This window comes from Garra rufa, chromosome 13, assembly GCF_049309525.1.
Source record: "Garra rufa chromosome 13, GarRuf1.0, whole genome shotgun sequence".
Lineage (NCBI taxonomy): Eukaryota > Metazoa > Chordata > Actinopteri > Cypriniformes > Cyprinidae > Garra > Garra rufa.
In genome coordinates, this window is record NC_133373.1 from 27419674 (window position 1) to 27439704 (window position 20031).

Here is a 20031-nt window from a genome sequence, read left to right on the forward strand (position 1 = left end):
TTGTCTGCGTGCGTGTGTGTGTTTGAGAGAAGAAGACATTCAAATGCGTTCATGAAGACATCACTTTTGCATTCCAACACACAGGGCTGCAGAGTAGCTGTCTGACAAAGTAAGCTCCGCTACCTCTTTGCCTTTCGAACTGCAATGCTATAGCTATCTGACCGACTAGTGGCTGTTCCCAACTACATATACGCATGACACTCAATAATTAGCATCCATAAAATTGATTTTTCACCCAAACCTGACAGTTTTTTCTTATGTAATACTTTTAAGCAAATCGTGATTTTGAATGCTGTTCCCTTTTGGCTAATTGTGCATGTTTAGGAACAAAATTACAGAGCGTCTTACACAATTTCTCCTTAGGAGAATGACTGTGTGACTCAGAAAGTTGAGTGATTATGAAGTTGAATGTGAGTTGCGGCAGGGCTTTTTTTGCTGGATGGGGCTGTTGTAGATTTACCTGTGGAACAAAGAGAAAAGAAGAGTTGCTTGTACAACTGGGGCTCATTAAACAGACACTGATAATGCAGCCATAGGTGTGATTATATATGTTGTTATATAATGTCATCCAGTGACACGCCATAGGGCGATTTGATTTGGTATGCGCTGGACTTCCACCATGGAGAGTTAATTTTCCTGGAGAGTTCATTTTTTTCTGTTTCCTGGATTCAAATATTTTCTAATAATAATAATAAAAATAAAAATTATTATTATTATTATTATGAGAAAATATGTGAATCCAATCCAAAGTAATTAACTCTCTACACTTTAATAAACTTTAATAACTATTATTATTATTATTGACTTCCTTCATAGAAAGTTAATATTTGTTCCCAAACAAAACAACAAAATTATTATTATTTATTAACAGCAACATCAATAATAATAATAATTATTATTATTATTATTATAGCTGTTATTTGTTATTTATAATGATTAACTTTAATTAACAATTATTATAACTAACCCTTAATTTATTAATATATAATGACCAAAACGTCTTATTTTTAGAAGTTTTTATTTTATTATTTTAATAAACAAAGTTTAAATATTTTATGTAGTTATCATAAAACCAACTAATATTAATATTAATTAGAATAATCATAATAATTAAAGTATAATTAAAAATAATAATAACCATTCTTCCTAGCTGCTAGTAAGATTTCCTAATGATACTAATTAAAGCATTTAAGCTGTCTTGCATAGTTTCTAAGTCACTTTGGATGGGAGCACCTGCGAAATGCGTAAATGTAAATGAATGTAGATTATCTGGGTGCGCAGATCTCACACGCAATGATAGACGGCAGTGCATATCTGCATCAGCGATGGAATATAGTTTTAGAGAAGACTTTGTGCATTATTCATATGTAGGAGCATCTGAACACATGTTTATGCAATGAAGGGTGATATTGTTGACTGGGGGTGTTGTTACACTTGCCCTTTTCAACTGATCAGAAAGCAGTCAGATCTAGTCATAATAACAGCTCGGGAGAAGTTCAAGTGGGAGGTTCTGATCCTGGATCAGCAATGAGACGCCTCAGCAGGAGTTCAGGAGAGAGCTGTCACACTTATGAATACTGTATATGATCTCATTACTCTATAGATACCAATGCTCGCAGGTTAACTTAATCTTACCATAGCAACATTGACAGTGACATATAGACTTGCGACTTGTGAATGTGACTGCGTTTCTGCTTTTTTCATTTCTTCTTGTGTTCTTGTTTTTCTTATAGCTCCCACTTTGGTTTGGGGAAACTAACTACAATGGCTAACTACAAGAGATGACAGTAGATTATAACAACACCTCAGTAGAGAAATGCCCGTTTCAAACGGCAGTCAGCAAAATGCGGCATTTAGGATCAGAACCTGAGCAGGCTAAGGGTAAGCTTGGGTTTGAGAAGAAGAAAGGGTCCTCAGGAGAAGATGTGATTTGTCTGGCTAGAAGCTCCATGACCCTAGAGGGTTTCCTTGCCTCGGTGAGCCATTTACACGCTGAGGAAAAGAAAGACAGTGAGAAAAAGAGATAGAAACCTTGCCCGTTGCACAATCTTACAGGTTTAATGAGTCGCCATCCAACCCCCTCCCTTAACCACCCTATACACACACACACACACACACACACACACACATACACACACTAACCACTGTGTCTGATGTGTGGCAATGGCTCAGATAAAAATAGTATCGTTGGTAAAGGCGGCTTGGGAAAGGACTAAATTGGATAGATTTCATTTATGTGGATATTACATTTAATATACATGTGCATTATCCTGACCGCGTGTATGTTTGCTCATTTGCAGCTTGTTTTCTTGTTGTGTTTTGAGACTAGTCTTAATATTTTTTTTTTATAGTGATACTTCAGTGCCACCTGCACTGTCTTTTTGTGTTACGTTCATTGGAATGTCAAAGCCGTCCGTGCGGGAATCACATTCTAGTCATTATAATGTCATCGCAATGCTAACAATGCACAATGAGTGCACAACAAAAACCAGCTTGTTATAAAAACACAAGAAAATCATGTTTAAGTGACATTTTGTTAGCTTTTTTGGACGCCAGAATATAGACATTCAGAATGAAAGGTAAAATATAAAAATATATCTGTACTTCGTCAGGTTACTTAACATAATATTGTGCATGTAAATGCTCTCATTGTCATACTGTAGTTTTATACTATAATGTTAGCATCAAGACTACTCAGAGCTTGTGCTGTCAAAGTCTGAGATTTTCTCATTTCAGCCTACCTATCAAACTCTTTTCCAATTCCCCTCTGGTTCCAGCAGATGTTGCTTCAAGCTGGAGTGAAACTCTGAGCATTTTTTGTGTTAGCGTGACACTAACCAAGCCGTTTAATAATATATTCATGATTTGGAGTTAAAGTTGAAAGCCGTCACACAATCTACTGTGTTCAGTACCAAAAAGTTTACAGAAAGGTTAAGTAGCTCTTGTGGTATTAATGGTGGAGTTTTGCTGAATCATGTGGTGCTACAGGAATGTTGTCAGGCTGACAGACAGGCTTTTATTGGCTGATGAGCATGGACACACACATACACACCCAGCGGGCCATTCAGTGTTCACACCATGCTCATTAAGACTGAAGAACCACAATATCTCAATTGCTTTATGAATATTTATATGGGAGTTTTTGGCTGAATCAATGAATTTGGTGCTAGTGAGCGTATGATTCACTCTGCAGTGGTTTGTGATGATGACATAATAACACAAAGTCTCTTCTGTTCACCAAGCCTGCATTTATTTGATCCAAAGTATGGCAAAAACAGTGAAATTTTGCGATATTTTTTATATTTAAAATCATTGTTTTCTATTTCAATGTATTTTAAAATTTTATTTATTCCTGTGATTTCAAAGCTGAATTTTAGCATCATTACCCCAGTCTTTAGTATCACATGATCCCTCGGAAATAATTCTAATATGCTGATTTGCTGCTCAAAATTTTTATTATTATTATTATTATGTTGAAAACAGCTGAGTAGAATTTTTTCAGGTTTCTTCTAGAAATGTGTAACATTATAAATGTCTTTATTATCACTTTTGATCAATTTAAAGCATCCTTGCTAAATAAAAGTACACTGTAAAAAGTTTTCACCAGTTTCAACTTAAAAACTTAAGTTTAGCAGCTGCATTCAAATTTTAAGTTAATTCAACTTTAAAGTTCAATTAATTTCAACTCATAAGTTCAGTCAACTTAAAAGTACAAGTCATTTTAACTAATTTTATTGTCGTGAGTTGAAATGAATAGTAGTTTTAAGTTGATTTAACTTAAAATTTTAAGGCAGCGGCTAAACTTTATAACTTATAGAACTTTATAACTTATATTAAAGCTTTATAGCTTTATAGCGTTTTTAAGTTGAAACTGGTAAAAACTTTTTACAGTGTATTCATTTCTATAATTTCTTTCCGCAAAAAAAAAAAAAAAGTTTATATATATATATATATATATATATATATATATATATATATATATATATATATATATATATACTGACCCCAAGCTTTTTATTTCAGATAAATGCTGATCTTTGGCTTTTTCTATTCACTTAACTGTTAATATTATTAATAATAAATGCTTCTTGAACAGCAAATTCAAGCATATTAGAATGATTTCTGAAGGATCATGTGACACTTAAGACTAAAGTAATGATGCTGAAAATGTAGCTTTGATCACAGAAATAAATATATTTTAAAATATATTCAAATAGAAAGCAGTTATTTTAAATAGTAAAAATATTTCACAATATTACTGCTTTTGCTGTATTTTAGATCAAATAAATGCAGGCTTGGTGAGCAGAAGATACTTCTTTAAAAAACATGTTCAAAAACTGGTATATTCAGCCAATGTAAATATCAGTGTCTCTTATAGTTGCTTTTTGAATACTCTAAATAGATATGAAACTGAGGATTTAACATTACCACCTAGCCTTGGCAGACTGCGGCAGTGAATGGCAAAGTATCACTATATTGAATGCCTGAAAATAAGCATTACTAATAGTGCGCTTGAATTGAAAAACGTCTTTCATTTTAAGAACAGAAATCCAATTTTACATTTTCCAACTTTTTCACAAGTAAATTGTCTCTGTGAACAAAGCCCGATAGAATTCAGTACAGAAGAGATAGAGGGACCGAAGTAGTCTCTGAGAAAGTCTACTGTAGCTCTGAATCAACAGTTGTATTATGAATAAAGGTGGATTATTTATATAAATAGGTCATGCTGTAGAGGTTATTTGTTTCTCCGGAAAGCTGTCACTCTTAAGAGAGTTTATTGTATACAAACAAGTTATTGTATGTGAAGGCTACGACACTCTTTTAGATTATTCTGTTGCCATTTTCATGGGAAGCCCTGATCTACATTAGATGCTGTCGTGACCTAGTTGAGCTGAGAGAGGGAGGGAGAGCGATAGAAAAAAGAGAGAGAGAGAAAGAAAAGAAAGACTGAGACAACCAAACACAGGGAATGAGAGATTTGTGTGAGGGTGAATAAAACATTCAGGGGCAGCCCAGGTTAGATCCCAGGATTCAGGATCAGCAGGCATGCAGTGTAAACAAATCCAGCCTTACCTCTCACCCCTTGTAAACATCTGCAGCCCAGCAGCGTCTCAGGCTAAATTAGGACTGTGGGATAGGCTAAATAAGTAGTTTCAAAATTTAATTTTCTTTAAAAAAAAAAAAAATAGTTGTAAGTAGCACGGGTATATTTGTAGCAATAGCCAACAATACATCGTATAGGTCAAAATGATAAATTAAATTAAAGATCAGGTCCATGAAGATATTTTGTAAATTTACTACCATAAATATATCAGAACTGAATTATTGATTAGTAATATACATTGCTAAGAACTTCATTTGGACAACTTTAAAGGCGATTTTCTCAATATTTAGATTTTTTTTTCCACACTCAGATTCCAGATTTTCAAATAGTTGTGTCTCGGCCAAATATTGTGGTCTAGTGTCACATATAATTATTCAAAATGCATAGGGCTACTTAACAAACTGTCAACCAATAGCGTTTGTTCAGGGGTCATATTTGGAAAGTTATTTCAAAAACAGCAGGGTTTATTTTTTTGCAGCTCCATTCGATGGCATTCCTTTTCACTGCAGTCAAGAGACGCAAGCTTGTACTATGAGAGATACGATTGCCATGAAAGTACAGTAGTACCAGTTTCAGTTACCCAGATGAATGATTTCATATAGAACATTGCTATGGAAGACAGAGAATTTTAGGGAGTATATGACCCCTGATGTCACGATTCACCAATTGAAATTAAGTATTCTAAATCCTAATAGGCTCCACAGAGGCAAACATTTCCTATATCTTGTCGTCAAAGGCCCTACATTCATTCAAACTGTATTTTGCCTCAAGTTCTTTTGTCATATGCTATGAGCAGTTAGGTTTGGTTGCAATATGGATAGATTAAACTATCTACATTATATAAAACATTAATGTCCGCAAACTGTCTTTTGGTGTTAAAATAGTACTGTCAGGATTTACTAAACCTTAACTGAATATGCATTTGTAGGAGTTTCCCTTTCAGACGCAAAATTTATGGGAGGAGAGAATTAAAATGAATCGCACAACGTGATTGTTATCATTCGTGCTGAACGAGACAATAGACAACATACAAGATATTTAATATTAATCTTCAAGAGGAACAAGCCAGGAACAGAGATCTTCACACACGTAACACAACATTAAGGACCGACAGGGAACTGAACTCAAAGACAGACTTATAAAGGCAACCTAATCATCAAACACAGGTGACGGGGATAACGGGTAATGAGGGAAAAACCAATAATCACAGAATGACAGGGGGAAACAATGGGAAAAACCAAATGAACAGACAGACAGAATGTAACAGTGATTTACTAACATTTAAATCGCTCAACAAATTACTGTTTTTTTTGCGCCATTACTTAACGGCCAAAAAAAAGCATGTCTTAAAGTGCTAATTTGCGCTGCTCCTGGTATGAAAAAAGATTTGGCTGTGTTTGTGTTCTTTAATGTGCACATTGTCAGTAAATCACACGCAGAATTTTTCGTTCCCATCAGCACATTTATGGAATTGCACTCTAATGCTAATTAAAACTCAACCAGTGGAGTTGGGGACAGTGCTGTCTGTTTGTTCAGGGGTCATATTCAGAAAGTTATTTTGAAAACAATAAGGTATTTTTGCAGCTCCGTATGGTGGTGCTCTGTTTTACTGCAGTCGATGACGCAAGGTTGCACTATGAGAGATACGAGACATGAAAGTACAGTAGTGCCAGTTTCAGTTCCCCAGATGAACGGTTTCATATTCAACATTGCTATGGATGACGGAGAATATTAGGGAATATCTGACCCCTGATGCTGTGGTTCACCAATCGTTATTGGTGTATTCTAAAGCCTAATAGACTTATAAACCTGTTCCAAGGAGTCAAACATTCCTAAATGTGACCTTGGACCACCAGTCATAATGGAGATTAATACATCATCTGAAAGCTACATAAATAAGATTTTCATTGATGTATGGTTTGTTAGAATAGGACAATATTTGGTCGAGAAACAACTTTTTAAAAATCTGGAACCTGAGAGTGCAAAACAATCAAAATATTGAGAAAATCACCTTTAAAGTTGTCCAAATGAAGTTCTTCGCAATCCATATTACTAATCAAAGATTAAGTTTTGATATATCTACCGTAGGAAATTTACAAAATATCTTCATAGAACATGATCTTTATGTAATATCCTAAGGATTTTTGACAAAAAAAATTTGACCCATACAATGTATTTTTGGCTATTGTTACAAATATGTGCTACTTAAGACTGGTTTTGTGATCCAGGGTCACATTGTTTGTCATAAAAGGGCCTACATTCAATCAAATGGTATTCTTTTGTCATTTGCTACAAGCAGAATTGGCGAAGAATTAAAGAATTACCGCTGACACAGTTATTTTTGCACCTGACCTTATTGAATATGAATTTGTATGAGTTTTCCCTCTTCAGAAGCTAAATTTATGGGAGAAGAGTATTAAAATGAACTAACGTCTGCAGTCGTCAAATTACTGGTATTTGTGCCATTATTTAACGCCCCAAAAAAGCATTTTTTAAGTCTTAAAGCAGGCTGTCCCTGGTATGGAAATGATCTGGCTATGTCTGTGTTCTTTATTGTGCGCATTGTCAGTAAATCGCACACAGAATTTTTCTATCCCATTCGCGATTTTATGGAATTTATTTAGTAAATCTGCCCTAAATATAGAAGTGTTGGTTGTCCAATTTAAAACGTAATTGGTATTTTAAAATGAAGTTTTAGACTTGAGTTACTTTACAATCTAGTATATGAATTTTTGAAGATTACTCTGTTGCATGCATTAATCACCCAATGTTGCACACTTTTTTTTTCTCGATTAAATATGTGTATTATCTGTGTATTTAAAATGTAAAATCTCACACTATTTGTACTACACAATTGCATTGAGTAATGGAAATCGGGATGCACCTTTGTTCTCCTCACAAATACGTAGTCAATAATCCTCCAGCTATATCCAGGAGTCCATGAATCATTGAAATCAATCCTGCGAGTGAATCCGATCATCGGGAATTTGTATAAGACTGGTGGCATTGTTCCATAAACTCCCCATTGAGCCCCATAGATCCCCGGTCCCCATAGACCACATCCACTCTCCAAATCAGTACTGACCTGATTTGCTCATATATGCACAGTGACTCAGGAAAGCTATCGAGTCTGTGTGTTGAAAGCGCAATGCATACACACGGCTATCCGATAATGGCGATGATTCACTCCAATCGGTGAGAGCATCTCACAACATGAGCTGGGGCCACATATGGAGGCCTATTTCCTGTTGCATTTGCAGACCCGTGGAAGGGAGGGGGGAGTAAATGGAGGGGCCTCATCATCTTTCTTTTTGAATGTGAAAAGGATTCCTTTTGTGTGTGTGTTTGTGCAGCGGGGGCATTTTCCTTAATAACTAATCTGGGGTGATTACACGAGTTCAGCTCTTAAGAGATCATCTGGTTTCTGCTCAGTCTTTTTACTTTATGTGTTGTTCTAAAAAGAAAGGAGGATGGAGTACATTAAAGAGCTCAAATGGGCATGAGTGGGTATTTTGCGTCTGCAGACATAGACACGGGTTGCCGGGGTTGTTGTTGCAGGAGTGTGTTAACAGAATACAAAGCATTCTAAAGAGGTGAACAGGTTCTACTGCCTTGGCATCGGATGGAGATACGGTTCTCGAATTTCCAGAAGATGACAGAAGGATGTATTTTTCTGAAAGTGCTGTCTTAATTGCTTTTTAATGTTTATATAATCAGTCACGCTTCCTATTGTGCACTGCACAAAATCAGTCTGCTCAATCAATCACTATTTTTGTCTTGTTTTCCTGGAAAAATATCTAAACATCTTTAAAGCAAGATCAAATTACGCTTAACAAAATCGCATAGGATATTAAGAAGTATTTTCTAGTTTATTTTTCTTTTCTTATTTGCAAATCTTTCTTTTGTCTTACAATAAACCTCACTTGTTTATTTAAATTTAAGCTTAAAACAATCTGCCAGTGCGGTAATTAAAGTCGACTTGAAGCTAAAAATTCACCCTATCTATTTTCTGAATGCACGTTTTTGATGTTATTGTAAATGATTCATCCGTGCACTTTTTTAAAACTGTTTTTACTTTGTTATTTTTAATTAAAAAATCATAAATCAATTTTGTTGAAACTTCTCTCCGGTGATGCATGTCAAACTTCTCCAATAATTACTCACCCTTATGTCGTGTCAAATTCATAAGACCTTCGCTCATCTTCGGAGCACAAATTAAGATATTTTTGATGAATCCGAGAACTTTCTGACCCTGCATAGACAGCAACGCAACTACTAGAAAAGTAGTAAGGAAGTCAGTTTTTCGAACTTAATTTTATGAAGTTACGAGAATACTTTATATTCAGATTTTCCTCTATCCAATCAACTGAGAATGGATAGAACAAAGTCCCGCCCTAATTTTCACTCAGATCTATGTCACAATATGGAAGAAAAGATGTTGCAACTTCCATTTCATCGTAATTTGGCATCGTATTTTTAAGATTAAGATGATTATTTTTACAGTGTGTGCATGTTAAATGATATCCAGGATCAATAACGCTTCTCCGTTCTTTGATATTTTGTAAACAGCTCTGAAATTATGGATTTTAGCAGTTTTGCTAGTCTGCCACAGTTGGTCCGGTCTCTAGTCTGACTAAATCATGTACGCACTGGTGGCATCTGTGTTCCATCTGTCGTTCTCACCTTCGGTTGTCATTGTCGACCAGCCCTGTGAAAAGTTACATAACAACATCATATAACAGGGCTGGCATGAACCTTCAGTAGAGCATCACGTCTTGCCTATACCAGCTAACTATGGCGATATTTATAGAGAACGTATAGAGGCACGCACGCAAATAAAGATGGTAAGGAATGACCAGTCAGTAAATTAAGGAGTTGGCTCTAGGGTTTCTTTCCAGACACTGTTTGGGAGTGTCGGACAGAGAGCTCATAGAATGAGTCATGAAGTGGGAGAGCTGTTATTTTTAACACACGCGCGCTCACGCACACACTCCGCCGTGCCTCACACAGGCTGCTATGCAATTGGCTCACTGGGGACAGTCCTGTGATGGAAGACGTGAGGCAACACCTCCATTAGAGTCCAGTGCAGGCCCTCCAGCACAGTGACTCAGCTAAAACACACTGCTAATTATTCATTAGGGCCAAATGTGCCTACAGTACACAGCCTGCGCACGGCTCTAAGCACACCGAACAACATCATATTCCCTTTTCCCACATACACGTTGCGGTAGATATGGGTTTTTAACAAGATGAGTAATTTTTGTCATCCTTTGGTAAAGGAGAGCTAGATGAAAATGGCTCATTATTGCAATTATTCATTTTAGGGAAGCGAGAGAGAGAGAGAGAGAGAGAGGGAGAGAAACAGAGAGTGAGACAGAAAGAGAGAGAGAAAGGGAGCCTTGGCTGGTGGTAATTAAAGCACGTCCTTCTCGATAGGACGCAGCGGAGGTCTGGCTGATTGCTCCATGGTTTCTCCGTCTCTGAATGCGTTGTGAATGAGACAGACAGGAGCACGAGCGCTGCATGCTGATTAAAATCATATTTCCTCTCCATCTCGGCTCAATCCGCGCTGATTTGCCTCACTGATTAGAATTCGCTGGTGACAAAGCTGGAGACAGAGCCCAATGCAACATATAACTAATCACATTCCGCCACTGCACCGAGCTCATAAAGATGGGGGAATTAGTACTCGTACGCTTTTGGACAGATGTGCGCTGAACCGAGCCTGGAAAGACTCATTAGTTGACAAAGAGCGCTTTGGACAGCCGTATGGGTTTGGTTATGGATGTCAAGCTCTCGTGTGGTTCGCTTGGTTGTAAGCTGATAAAAGCTCAAGCTCCGTTCCAAAACCTACTCTCTGCCTACTGCTTACATAGGTGCCTTAACTGTGAGTGAGTGATTTGAGACGCCACACTCTACGCAAAGAGACGCGACTATACGAGAGACCTGACTCACGATTGAGGCAAATCTTGAGTTTTCGGTTTTGAATTATGATGGTAACGTTAAACTACTTGGCACAAGCTGATTGGTTCATGTTGCATACACAGCCAATGAGATTGCTGCTTTATATTTAAATGGCTGGTTAGCATTCACAAGAGCATTTTGCAACACAGTTCCTGGAAAGTGGAAACCCTCCACCTCCCCAGCTCCACCTGTATAGATCTGCTACGGGTTGTTATACTGTATATGCTATTCGTGCAGCAGGAGTATGTCCAAATACATTAACATGGGCATATCCATTACCAAGTTAAAATCACAATCTTGTTTTTTTCCCTCAAGGTTGTGTCAGCTGAATTAAGTTTTCAAGTGAATTCAGAAATACTGTATTTACCAGTTTTCAGCATTTGAATTATCAAGGTGATACTGTGAAATTCAAAATTGTCTTAAGTAGCATGGGTATATTTGTAGCAATAGCCAAAAATACATTGTATGGTCAAAATGATCAATTTTTCTTTTATTCCAAAAATCCTTAGGATATTAAATAAAGATCATGTTCCATGAAGATATTTTGTACATTTACTACCATAAATATATCAAAACTTAATTTATGATTAGTAATATGCATTGCTAAGAACTTGATTTGGACAACTTTAAAGGCAATTTTCTCAGTATTTAGATTTTTTGCACCATCAGATTCCAGCCAATTTTTTTTTAGATGATCTCAATTTCAAAATTTGACCCTTATGACTGGTTTTGTGGTCCAGAGTCACAATTCGAGATAATGCATATGTTTAGTGTCAGTGTGAAATTGGTTTCATTACCTTAAATAAGAGCTTATTGCCAACAAATGCAATGTTGATGACTCATCTTTCACGGTATGCATTTATGAAATCACAGTAATATAAAAATTATTATAATTTTTCCAGCTTTTGAATGCATGGCATGTCGAAAAAAGGGGTTGGTGTAGCTTGTAGATTAAATGTATTTGCTTTTCTTCATCAACAGTACACAAAATACCAAACTGTGCAATCAACATCCACAAATTCATCTTATTGTAATAAATAATTTTGTTTCGCAGTAATGCGAAATTTACCATAATTGGCTCATTAAAGGGTTAGTTCACCCAAAAATGAAAATTTTGTCATTAATTACTCATCCTCATGTCATTCTAAACCCATAAGACTTTTGTTCATTTTTGGCCTTGACTGTGGTGGTTCCGTTGCGGTCTATGGAGGGTCAGAAAGCTCTATAATATCTTAATTTGTGTTCTGAAAATGACTAACGGTCTTATGGGTTTGGAACAGCATGAGGGTTGTCAATTAATGACAGAATTTTTATTTTTGGGTGAACTACACTCTTAAAAATAAAGGCTCCAAAGGGGTGTTTTTGCAGTGAAGAACCATTTTTGGTTCCCCAAAGAACCTTTTAGTGAACAGTTCTTAAAAGAACCATTTTGAGAAAAATCAAAAGAACCTTATTCCGCTATAAAGAACCTTTTCCATGGATGTTCAAGGTCCTTCATAGAACCACCGATGCCAATAAAGAACCTTTATTTAAGTCTGACGACACGCATCACAGTCTTTGGGTCCAAAGGTTTTATCAAATCCCAAAACCAAACAGTATTTGACACATCATGACTTAAACAGATTCAGAAGTATGGGCTCTTAGAATGCAACTAGTTTCCCGTTGGTAAATTTGGCTAATTTTTAAGAACTCATAAATGCAATCATTCTGGCATGACTTGAGCGATGCATAAGCTTGTCGCAATGCATTATGGGATTGCTTCAGCAAAATGTGGTGAAAATAAATCTACTTTTTGGAATGCATCTAGGATTAAAATGCAGCTATCGTAGGCAGCTCAAAAGGTTTTGGAAGCGTTTACCTTGAATTGTCAGTGGCTTTAAAAAATCGAATGGCGCATTTAGCTTCACTAACTCTTTGGCGCTCTTTGGAATGGTTTCATTGAGATTCCAAGCTCTCCGTGCTCGACTACACATGTTCGTGTGTGAAATACACCTATCTACGTGTAAGAACTGGGCGAGCTGTGCGCTATCCCAAACGCGTGCGAGAACACGCGCGCTTACCAGCTGCAGAGGTAAGGCGTGGTGGAGCCCAGCGGGCTGCTGTAGTGTAGAGGAGGAGATGTAATTAGCAGGTATGGTGTGAAAGCGGCCAGATCAAGCTGCAAGGTGCCCCGCATTGTGAACAAGCTAAGCGCTGCAAAGTTCATCATGACATTTTCACCTCCATTATGTGTCATGTGGCATTTGTACTGTATTTAATAGAGGTTTGTGTGCTTTAATTTAGGAAAAATGCTTAGGCTGGTGTATCTGATTTGTCTCTGTTTTTGTTCCGAATTGGCTTCTTTGTTTGGGTGTAATTATTAAATAGGCTTTAAGTAAAAGCAACAGAAATTCAGGGTGAAATTAGGACACTTCTAGAATAGGAGTTACTGGGAAAACCGAACACATTTGAATGCAGCCATTAGCTCTCAGCTAGTCATCGCTGGTATAATCTGATGGGTAACATGCGATTTCTTCCTGTCAGACGATTCTGGCAGTCTGGGTGCCCACGTCTCCTCCGGGCCTGGCACCAACTTAGGTTGTCGAATGAGGGGCCAAAAGCTATTTTCCGCTGAACTGCTCCTCTCTCTCTGAGGACGTGAAGTCTCAGGAAGTCTTCGCCTTTCCCGTCGCTGGGAGAGAAGACTTCTGGTGCCTCGGTTGCCATTGACGACGTGTTGGTTGGATCCCACGCGGTTGCCAGGCATCATTAAGACCTGATGGCACGGGTTTCTCTCTCCATAAGCAAGCCTCGAGAATGGCAGGGGCAATTAAAGCTCTTCTCTGCCTGATGGAATAGAATGAGGCCCCAGGAGAGAGAGAGAGTGAGAGAGAGAGAGAGAGAGAGAGAGAGAGAGAGAGAGAGAGAGAGAGAGAGAGAGAGAGAGAGTCAGGAGTCAGAGAGGTAAAGAGAGAGATGAGATGGAGAGGGAGGTATTGTTCTCCAGCCTTACCTTTGATGAGGATGCGATAGAGTGCATCAGGGTGGAAGATGGGTTTGTTTCATTGTTTAGCGCAGAGTGTCTTCGTGGATTGCATCCATGCCATGCACTATATGGGTTGAGTCAGACTCTGAGCTCTGAGAGCCCTCAACGCGAGGCCATTTGTAGATTAGCTGCATCTGGCAGATCGAGAGCATTTCCATTAGTACTTAAATTAGGAAACTTACGAGAAATGTCCTCAGAGCTCGGGTGCCTTCTCAAAACGGGAAACGAGCCAGTCTGTGTTTTGAAGGAAAGGATGCGTTCTTCTCAAAATACCCGCAATTATGGCCGGCTGATGCGGTTGTAATTTCAGGCTGATCTGGTTTTCTTGCTCGCATTCTGCTTATAACCTATGGCTTCATGGCTAGTCATGTAGCTAATAATGAAGAGCTCTACTGTGCATGTGCTCTGATTCTAAATGAGGACTGGAAAATGCAAGCAGCCCACACTCTCCACTCGGTGCGGTGATTGGAATTCTGGCTAGACTCTTTGCAGGCATCTGCATTACATGTGCACACACATACACGCACAAATTTGCATTACCGTCGCATTCACACCGAGTGAGTCACGCCGACTGATAAGGTAGAGCAGAAGTCTAGACTCTTTGAAGCTCTTGACTAAATATACCACTGTATTGAGCGGCCAAACATTTTTCAGCACTGACCATCGGATTTTATCATCCAGCAGACAATAGAAAGCCTTAAAACGCAATGGATGTAGAATGTTACCATGCTACTCGTACTATTTCCGCAGTATGTATATCTTGCTTAGCTTGCATAGGATACCCAAAATTAGTAGTATGCAACAGTACATGTGTGGAATACAGAATCCCACAATGCAATGCCATTTAGATTGGAACTGGTACCAGTATACTATTCTATTTAACTAGATCTTACAAAAGATTTCTTTCTTTTTTTTCAATGCATTCTGCATTCTGCTTTTTAATCTTTCTATTTGTCAAAGAATCCTGGAAAAAATGTATCATTGTTTCCACAAAAATATTAAGCAGCATTTACAGAATTGGTAATAATAAGAAATACTTCTTGACCAAGTCAGCATATTAGAATGATTTCTAAAGGATCATGTGACACTGAAGACTGGAGTAATGGATGATGAAAATTCAATCTTGCATCACAGAAATAAATTACATTTTAAAATATATTTAAATAACAAATGCTTATTTTAAATTGTAAAAATATTTCACAATATTGCTGTTTTTACTGTACTTTGGATCAAAGAAATGCAGCTTAGTGAGCATAAGTGTCTTTCAAACATATTACCAACTAAAAGCTTGTTAAAAAAACAGTAGCGTTGATAATTTTATTATCTTTTTCTTCACTCTTTTGTCATGACTCTGGGCTGTGGGTTCCCTCAGCCACCTGAGGTCGCTGTTTCCCTTTTCCTTGCACTGCACTTCCCTGATTGTATACACCTGTCTGTGATCGTTAGCACTCATCTAACCTACACCTGTTCACTATTATATGGACTATAAGAACTCTTATTCCCCACTAATCATCCTGGCTGCATTGTCTTCGTATGTCTGTCTCTGTGTTTCTGGCTCCTGGTTCCTGGATCTTTGACCGTGTTTTCAGTTCTGTTTATTTTGTATTGTTTTCAAGTCGTGTTGTGCCGTGTTGGCCTTTTGTTTGTTTATTGTTTAATTAAAATTACCTTCCCTGCATTTTGGACCCTGACCTCATCTCTAACGTGACATCTTTATTTGATCAGGATCCAAATGTAATCCAAAAGAATATTATATTAATTACAAATAATTTTATGTTAATTATATTCACATTTTTGTATTTAAAAGTCTACTAGGGCTGGGTTTTTGACACATTTGACACATTTTGATTTGATTATGCTTGTGATTTAATTGGATTTCAATTTCATTTCGATTCGATTCTATATTGATTATTTTGGATATCAGTCAGGTACAGTACATGGCTAATTTTATCAAGAAAAAAAAACAAACTAATACTGTAAAATATAAATGAAAGTCAGTTGATACTACATTACTATAATATTGAAGGTTAAAAGTAGCTGATTTGTATAAAATACACAAATTACAGTCAATTAAGTTTTTAAAATATCAAAGTTTTAATACTAACTTTAAGTTACATAATTATATTTCTACTCAAATTCTTTTTTTTTATATAAACATATAAATGGTGGCAGTCACAAAAACTTGACGAATGTATTGACGAACAGTAAAAAATGATAACGAATATGTTATATCAAGCATGTATTTAGTAAAATGCTCCTCTAGTAAATTTTTTCTAGCTGACTAATGAGTTTATGGTCACTGAATATGTTTTTTTCTGGGGTAAATATGACATATTGTTCACAAGCTGTTATGTCTTTCCGTGGTTGAAACACTGATAGAATAATTACATGAGACAGGATGCGGATTTCGGTTGTACTCTTTCTTTTAACATACCTTCGTTGATTCATGATTATTTAATGCTGAAGCTGGTATTAAAGCGGAAGAGACGATCAGGTCATTTGCGCTTGGTGCTGACACTTCTCTTAAACTGAGGTGCTACAATGATCTGTCACTTATTAAACAGCGCCAAAACTGAATTTATTGTATGAACATTTTAATAAAACGGACAGAATTTGAAATCTAACACTATCAAAAGTAACAAATCATAAAACTTATTGCGATTTGTTGGATGGAAGATGCACTACAACATTTCGTTCATTAACTGAAAACAGGCCAGACTTGATTCTTAGGATCTAAAAATCAATTTTGTTTAGTAAAAATGAGAATCGATTAAAATAAATAAATCTATATATGTCTACTGTTTTAATATTTCTTAAAAATAAAATATACTGTTTAATGCAGAGTAGCAAGCTGTCACAGTCCTGTCTGTTTATTCACATGGTTTCTCCCATTGTCTTCCCCTGTCATTTTGTCTTCATTGGTTTCGCCCTCATCATCCTGTCATCCCCATCACCTGTGTTTAATTAATTATCTGCCTTTATAAGTCTGTCTTTGTCTTGAGTTCCCTGTCGGTCTTTATATTGTTTTGATGTTCTACGTGTGTGGATGTTCCTGCCTGTTCCTGCTTGTCTACCTGAAGATTTATATTAAATATCGTTATCTGTTATCTCGTGTCCCGTCTCATAAGTCCAGCACGTCAAACCATGACAGAAAGACCGACCCAAACAGTTCCACGGCGTGTTTCCCTGCTTTATTTTAGTTTAAGTTTAGTTTTTTTTCCCTTAATGGATATCCCTGCCGTCCTCATCATCCTCCTGGAGCAGGGGAACCGCTCTCTCGAGGACCACACAAGTGACTTTGTGTACCTCGCGCCTCAGACGCATTACCCGGACAGCTGCCTGTGCACGTTCTTCCGTGCAGGACTCAACATCGCCACGAAAGCACAGCTGTCCGGGGAGGGTCCTCGAGAGAGCTTCGCTGATTACGTTGAGTGGGTGCTGGCGTCCTGTGGATCGTCATGGACTGTGGACATCGTCGAGAAGGATGTCAGCTCCACTCCAGACCCAGAGCCCAGCCAAACATCACCCCGACATGCAGAGTATGAGCCCGCATTCACCGCGGACGGAGAGCCTGAGCCCGGAGCGACCACTGTATGGAGTGCCAATGGGATCATAACCCCGCTGTCTTCTGTCAGTCCCCTTGCTCACCCTCAGTCCTCCATCTGTGCAGTGGGCTCGCCGCAGGTCTGCCAGCTTCCCTCGGCGTCTCGGCTGGAGGATCACTCATCTCCACCTCCAGCCTCAGAGTCCAGAACTCCGCCTCGGCCCTCCGACCCTGCGGCTCCACCACGGCTCTCAGCTCCCTCATCTTCAGCGTCGCCTGTCGGCCCACCAGCTCCACCAGGCTTCCTCGTCCCTCCGGATCTCCGCCTCCACCTTGGTCGCCAGAGCCTCTGGCTACGCCTTGGCCCTCCGGATCCTCGGCGTCGCCCAGGATCTTCGGCTCTCCGTCTCCGCCTCGGGCTCCTCCTCCACCTGCTCTGCCTCTGTCGGTCGGACCCCTGGAGTCGTCAGCCCGTCCTCCACCATGGCTCCTCCCTCTGTCGGCTCCACAGTGGGTCTTCATGGCTGTGGCCTGGGTCTTGCTCTGTGCCTCCTGCTCCGGGTCCCTCCTGTTTCCTCCCAGGCTCCTCCCACCTTCGTCGCCCCCTTGGACTCTGTTTGTTGTCCCCCTCCAGGGGTGCCGTCCTCCGCCGACACCTCCTCCCACATGGACTCTGTTTTTTCGCCCCTCTTCTCCTTTTTTTTTGTTGTTTCCTACGGCGCGAGGACGCGCCTTTTCGGAGGGGGCGTAATGTCACAGTCCTGTCTGTTTATTCACATGGTTTCTCCCATTGTCTTCCCCTGTCATTTTGTCTTCATTGGTTTCGCCCTCATCATCCTGTCATCCCCATCACCTGTGTTTAATTAATTATCTGCCTTTATAAGTCTGTCTTTGTCTTGAGTTCCCTGTCGGTCTTTATGTTGTTTTGATGTTCTACGTGTGTGGATGTTCCTGCTTGTCTACCTGAAGATTTATATTAAATATCGTTATCTGTTATCTCGTGTCTCGTAAGTCCAGCACGTCAAACCCTGACACAAGCAAGTATTCCATACCGAACATGGCCAAATTTTTTTTTTTTTTTTTTTTTTTACATGAGAGGATGCAAAATGAATAATGTCTCACGACATGATTGTTTCAGGGCTCTTGTAGACATGATGCCATCTGAATTGGGGCCAGGCAACAACCAGCCAAGCAAATCTGACCGGTCACACCACATAAATCCGGACCAATCTCAGGGTCACTGACACCAGCGCATTAACGTAACAGACAAACGTGTCGTGAATCGACAGTAAATATGATTTCGGATTTGTACGTGCCGTGTTTTTTTTTTTGTTTTTTTTTTTGTACTGTCCGGTGGGGTGATGTTAGGCAGGGCTGAGGGGAAATTAGCTGGAGAGATTGCATGCTGAGCCTTGAGGGTTATAGGGTCATGTCTCTCTGACTAGGTCACTCTGTTCCTGATGACTGGGCGTGATGCACACTTACACAAACACACATGCACACACTCTCGTGGGGGCGGAGAGGCTCACAGTGGTGCTGTGCATCTGGAGCAGTTTTTAGATGAATGGGATGTGACAACAGCCCTGCCAGGCGAATGCCTGGGCAAGGTTTCTTCTTTTTTTTTTGGAAGAGAGTTTTGGCCTCATGCTAAAATACTGAAGATTCTCTAGCTAGACCATTTCAACAACATCTTGATTCTCAGTGATTGTGGTCTGCAAAACTTTTGTCTTAATTAGTCAAACCAAAATGTATTCAGACATCTTCAACACTTCTCACATTATCAAAGTTTATTTGCTAGTTTAGAAAATGGTAATAAAATATGACGAGAACTGTTAAAGGATTAGTTCACTTTCAGAACAACAATTTACGGATAATTTACTTACCCCCTTGTTATCCAAGATGTTTATGTCTTTTTTCTTCAGTCGTCAAGAAATTATGTTTTTTGAGAGAAACATTTCTGGAAATTTCTCCATATAATAGACTTAAATGGTGCTTCAAAATGTGAACCTCCAAAATGCAGTTTAAATGCGGCTTCAAAGGGCTATAAACGATCCCAGCCGACGAAGAAGGGTCTTGTCTTCCGAAACGATCGGTCATTTTCTTAGAAAAATATTTTTTATATACCTTTTAAGCACTGAAACTCGTCTAGCGCTAATAAATGGATTAGAATCAATTAAAAAATCAGACAACTGTTAGTAAGACAATATTTACACAGTTATCAATACTTTGTTAAACAATTACCAGTCAATGCTTAATTTTGTTCAGTCTGTGGTGTAAAAAGGTCACATTAGCAATTAAAGGAAAAACACTTAAGCAAAACATGGTCAGGTTAAAGTAATTTTTGGTCCCAAATTTACTAGTAGTCCACTGTATGAAGAATTTTTGGATATAATA

The 20031-nt window shown here is 38.4% G+C and overlaps 1 protein-coding gene across 3 annotated transcripts in view; it reads left to right on the top strand.

Moving 5' to 3' along the window:
• The window catches only part of myt1la (myelin transcription factor 1-like, a), a 91471-nt gene that overhangs the window by 287 nt on the left and 71153 nt on the right, over positions 1 to 20031 (top strand). The gene's annotated exons all lie outside the window — the stretch shown is intronic.